We start from the raw sequence: 6,294 nt of genomic DNA on the forward strand, positions 1-6,294 counted from the left end.
CAACTAACACGTGTAGCCCTGGATGTGCTCACCATTCTATGCCAAGAAAATTGGAAGACAGCTGCCTGGTTGGCTGACTGGAAGAGCTCCCATTCCCAAGAAAGGTGACCGACAGAATCTAGAAATTACTGAACAACATTAATATAATGTACAAGCAAAATATTGCTAGAGATCATTCAAAACCAGCTAGAATACTACATTGACAGGGAACTGCCAGAAGTTGAAATGGGGTAGGTCCTGGCTTAGAGCAAAGAATACCAGAAGAATGACTTTTGGTGTTTTATTGACTCAGTAAAAGCATTTGACTATGTGGATCATAACAAACTATGGCTCACATTGAGAAGAATGGGAATCCCGGAACACTTAATTGTGCTCATACAAAATCTATACCTAGATCAAGAAGCTATTGTCTTAAATGTTACTTTTTGAAATGTAAAAAAAAAAAAAAAGAAGAAGCTATTGTCTAAACGGAGCAAGAGAGCACTGCATGGTTTAAAATCAGGGAGGGTGTGTGCATCAGGGATGTATCTTTTCTTCATACATCTTCAGTGTGTATGCTGAGCAAATCATTCAAGAAGTTGGATTCTATGAAAATGAATGTGGCATCAAGATTGGAGGAAGACTCATCAACAACCTGTGTTATGCAGATAGACACAACTTTGCTTGTTCAAAGTGAGGAGGTTTCAAAACATTTGCTACAGAAGATCAAGGACTACAGACTTTAAAATGGATTACATCTCAACATCAAGAAAACCTAAGTCCTTGCCATTGGACTGATAGGCAACAGCATGATTGATAAAGAACTGACGTTGTTAATGATTTCATCTTGCTCGGATCTACAATCAACACCCTTGTTACCAGCAGTCAGGAGATCAGGAGACTTACTACATTGAGAGAGTTTGCTATCAGACTTTTCCAAAATATTGAAGACTAAAGGTGTCATTCTGAAAACTAAGATGTGTCTGATTCAGGTTCTGGCCTCTTCAATCACTTGCTATGTGTCTGCGATCCGAGTGCTGGACAATGAATAAGTTGACAGAAGAATTGATGTCTTTGAGCTGTCGTGTTGTAGAAAAGTACTGAATAGACCATGGATTGCCAAAAGAACAGACCAGATATGTCTCGGGAAGAGTGAAACCAGGGCGCTCCTTGCAGGCAAAGCTAGTGAAGCTTCATCTCTCATGCTCTGGGCATGTTGCTTGGGGAGGCTGTTCCTTGGAGAGAGACATCATTATAAGAAAAGTGGAAAGTCAGCAAAAGAGAGGAAAACCCTCAACGAGATGGAGTGACACAGTGACTGCAGCGATGGGCTCCAGTGTGTCAGAAATTGTGAGGCCCAGAACAGGACAGGGTTCAGGTCTGTTGCTCATAGGGTTGCTGTGAGTTGTCTTTGACTCCACGGCACCTAACAACAACAATCAAGTCACTAGTAGTGCCCGCTCAGCCCCCTCTACCAGCCTTCAGTGTGAGGAGTTCAAAGCCAAAACCAGGAGAAACTTGAACACTTGGAGCTGAGTGAACTGAGTGAGACCAGAGGACAATTACGGTACAGGCCTGTTTCTACAAAACACTGAAAATTGGCAGATGTGTACAGACCCAAGTCGACTAGTGGTCCTAGGGGCAGGAGGGAGGAAGGTCATAGGGGATCCTTACTGAAGGGCACTGATGGTGAGATGCTGTCACTCGCTGTGACCCCATGGACAGCAGATCGAGCCACCTTGCTGACCTCTGCGTGAGGGTCCTCTGGCCGTGCTCACAGTCCCAGAGTCCAGCCTCGCTGCTCTGTTTGGAGGCTGTGCTTCTGATACCTAAGCAGGACCATAGAGAAGTCAGGCCCTGTGCACTTGGAGCTCCAGCAAGGTGACCAAAAGACAGCTGGTGGCCCGCCCACTCAGCAGCTCCTACACCGGAAGGGCCACTCCATGTCCAGAGTGGGAGGCTCCCAGCTGGTGGATACCACAGCCTGCACCAGGGCAGCCAGTGTCCCCAGCACCATGCAGAACGAGGTCAACAGGACCATCTCAAAGGGGCCTGAGCAAGTGGTGAGTGAGTGACTGCAAGGTGACCGGCCTGCAACTGCTGAGCTTCTGCTGAGGGTGGGGGTGTGGCCAGCAGTGGTGGCCAACCTGTGAGCTCAGTAACCACACCGGGCAGAACCCTGAACACTAGGAAGAGGCACCTGCTTGTTACACGTGGATTTACCACAAATTTATAAAAAACAAAGTAACACAAAGCCAACAACAAGCTCAATTCCTGGATGGAGATCATAGCTCACAATCACCAGCTGAAACGGACCTGATACATATTAACCACCGTGATATTAACCCCTGTGAGTTCTGTGAGTTCTTCTAGAAGATCGCCTTCACCTCAAAAGCTTTTCCCACCCCAAGCATTCAAACCCAGAGTCGATGTTGTTGTTAGGTGTCATCTAGTCCATGCGTGCTCACAGTGACCCTGTACAACAGAACCCTGCAGTGTCCAGCGTCACCTTCACAATCTCCGCTGTGTGCTCGAGCTGTGGCTGTGGCCACTGTGTCAGCCCCTCTTAATCAATGGTCACCCTTTGCTTTGCTGACCATCTGCCAAGCGTGATGTCCTCCTCGAAGTGTGTGGTCTTTCCTGATAACATGCCCAAAGTATGTGCGACAAAGTCTCCCCATTCCTGCTTCTAAGGAGCATAGATTGTTGTGGTGACCCTCGCTGACCCTCCAGTGGATTTTCAGAGGCGGTTAATGGCACAGGACGAGACTGCCCACCTTTCTCCCATGAAACAGCGGGTGGATTTGAACTGTGTGCCTTAGGGATGGCAGTGCTGCTCCTTAACACTAGATCAGAGCATGGACACATTCTCATGTATCCCACATTGTGCATCCACCTTGACCGTGCACATTTAGATCCATGTCACAACCTGCTTTCTAGGAAAAAGAAAGAGAATCACACTTGACTTTGAACTTCACTGATGGCCATTTGCAGATGACCTTGGCAGACAGTCCCCTTCACTCTGGTGGAGGAAGAACTGCACTGCTCCACTCAATGTTTTGTCCTTAAAAGTGAAATTTTTCCTGGGACTGAGCAGTGGTACAATCTCTATGAAAATAGTGTAGCACTTCCTTAAAGAGTTGAAAATGAAATAACCATGAGACCCAGCAATTGAACTACTAGGTATATAGTGCAAAGAACTAAGAGCCGAGCTCTAACACCGATGCACATTTCAGCATTATTTACATTATTACATACATGTCTATGCATGTGCATCAGGTTTGGAGGAAGACTCACCAACAACCTGTGTTGTGCAGATGACACAACCCTGCTCGTTGAAACTGTGAAGGGCCTGAGGCATTTGTTGAAGAAGGTCAAGGACTGCAGCCTTCAATATGGCTTGAAGATCAACATCAGAAAAACAAAGATTCTCATCCTGCATCATGATACATGGTGAAGAGAATGAGATTGTCGACAGCTTCAGTTTGCTTGGCTCTACAATCAACATTCTTGGTACAAGCAGACAGGGAATCAAAAGAAGAATTGCTTAGGGAAAATATGCAGTCAGAGACCTCTCCAGAGTACTGAAAAACAATGATGTCAGTCTGGAGACTAAGGTGCCCCTGATCCATGCCATGGTCTTCACAATTACTTGCCATGAGAGAGTATTGCATCAGAGAGCTAGACAATGACTAGGGATGGTAGAAGGAGAATTGATGTCTTTGAGCTGTGGTGCTGGAGAAGAGTGTTGAATATACCATGGACTGCTAGGAGAACAAACAGGTTCATCCTAGAGAGGGTGAAACCAGCCTGCTCCTTGGAGGCAAGGATTCATCTGACATACTTTGGACATGTTGCAAGGAGGTATCAGTCCTTGGAGAGGGACACCATGCTTGAGAGGGTAGAGGGACAGTGCAAAAGAGGAAGACCCTGGATGAGATGAATTGACTCTATGACTGGGGTAATGGGAATAGGTGTGTCAGAGACAATGAGGTTGGCTCAGGATAGAGTGGCGTTCAGAGCTGTTGTAATAGAGTCACTATGAGTTACAAGTGACTTGATGGCACATAACAACAACATGAATTACAGCATTATTTACAACAGCAAAGAAAAAGAAACCAAGCACCTATCAACAGAAGAGTAGACAAACTATGGCACATTCAAACAATGGAATACTATGCAACACTAAAAGAATAATAAAGAATGTTGCCGAACACCATAATAATATAAATGAACCAGGAGGACTTTGTGCTGAGTGAATAAACCAGACACAAAATGATGAACTGTATATGTCTGATAGTATGTATATAAACTGAAGAAAAGAATACAAACAGAATAAAGTATTCTGTGGTGGTTACTGAGGAAGGGGGAAGGGATGGAAAACTTTTGGAAAAAAACCCCAGAAAACCAAGAAGTAGTATCTGTGATGTTGGAACAGACTTGTGTTCACCTGGCTGGCCTGACTATACTGCGTTGAGTCCAGGGTGCTCACACCTCAGATGTTCCTGGGAGGCTGTGATGGATCTGAGGATCTCTGCCCTCCTGCTGCCCCACCAGGCTGAGACATCTCCCAGCGTCGTGCTGCGCAGACGTGAGCGCTTGCCTGAACGCACAAGGAATGCAGGCCCAGCAATTATTCACCCAGTGGAATGCAGCCTTCCTGTTTCTCTCTGTCTTAAATGAACTCTGCCACCGTTTCTGGTTCCAGTTTTGACTGAGAGGATTGTAGACCTGTTATAACCTGGAAGGGGGTGGGGAGGAATCCAGATTTTTCTGTTTTCAGGAAAAAAATAATTACCCATGGACAGGCCACCTGGAGAACAGGGTATGTGATACAGCCCGTTGGCATCAACTGGACTTACAGGGTCCCAGCTGTTGTTTTGCAAGTAGATAGGAGGGGGTGGTGTTGGATCCCCAACATTGATTCATGAGCTTTTCCACAGGAAAGCCGAAGGTCAGGAAGACATCAGGCGGGAAGGAGCCCGTTGGAACTCATTAGCTTCCAGTTCAAATCAACATTGATTTTCCAAGGCTGTAAGTTGCCAGGGAGGACAGTGTCCATGTCTCTCCTCTGGAACGGCTGGAGGATTCGGAACATCAGAGAGGCACAGCCTTTGGGTCAGCGGCCCAACTTCTAACAGACTGGGCATGTCGGGCCCAATAAACCCATGAGGAAAACGAATTCCACCTGTGGTCTTCCACCACGGAGCAGCTGGTGGGCTCACACTGCAGCGTTCTGGTTGACAGTCAAGCACTGCAACCCATCAGGGTCTCTATTTCCCCAACAGTGGTGCTAAATACACAGAAAACCACATATGGGGAAAGAATTCTTCTCCCGACAACTTACAAAGAGAAACAAAGGCTCTTAAAACTCGCAAGATTGTTTATGGTTTGCCTTCAAGTTGAAACTGATTGATAGCTGACCCTCCAGCAGGTTTTCAGAGGCAGTTCATTTCACAGGAGGAGAATGCTCATCTTTTGCCCACAGAGCCGCTGGTGGATTTGAACCGTAGGACTTTGGGATTGCAGCACAGCTTCCTACCACTAGGCCACCAGAGACTCTCAGTTACTCTAAAAAAAACAAAAACCCAAACCCTTTTCCTTTCCTTTTTTTTTGTCCTTCCCTTCGCCCTCCCCTCCAAAACCCTTTTTCAAGAATGTAAATCCATGCGCACCTAGAGGGACCGACAGAAAGTTCTGAATATGCAGACTGCATTCTCTTTCTTGGTCACAGAGATTAAATAGTGAATGAGAAACCACCACAGCCACAAAGTCTTTGTTCTCGGGAGCATTTTTTTTTAAAAAGTTAAGAGTTATAAAGATAAAAAAACCCACAAACAGAACAATGATAAAAACCCTAATAATAACAACAAAAATGAATCATATTTTGTCTGTAATTCTTACATTTTTATATCAGTCATATTGAAAATATACTCAAGATAGTCATATTAAAATATATAATTTAATAACTTTGTCCATCTTTCTTTCTTGAAATACACTGTCAGAGCAGGTAGAAGGCGGCAGAGTGGAGTGCTGGCTGTCGGCTGGCTGGTGCGCAGCACGGTGTCTGAGGCGAAAGCTGGACTGTGGTCCTTTTACCACATGAATGTAGTCCCAGGGCTGAGGAAGACAGAGGAGATGGGGCCCAGGAGAAGAAGCCACAAAGCCTGGGGAAGAGTTTGAATGTCAGTGAAGGCATTGTTGTCTGAAGCTTCGGCCTGTGGCTCCGAGCACCAAGGGTCTCCAAGATCAATCGGCCCGTGGCTCCGAGCACCAAGGGTCTCCAAGATCAATCGGCCCGTGGCTCCGAGCACC

This window comes from Elephantulus edwardii, unplaced genomic scaffold (genome assembly GCF_000299155.1).
Source record: "Elephantulus edwardii isolate Elephantulus edwardi_28Jun2011 unplaced genomic scaffold, EleEdw1.0 scaffold00014, whole genome shotgun sequence".
NCBI lineage: Eukaryota > Metazoa > Chordata > Mammalia > Macroscelidea > Macroscelididae > Elephantulus > Elephantulus edwardii.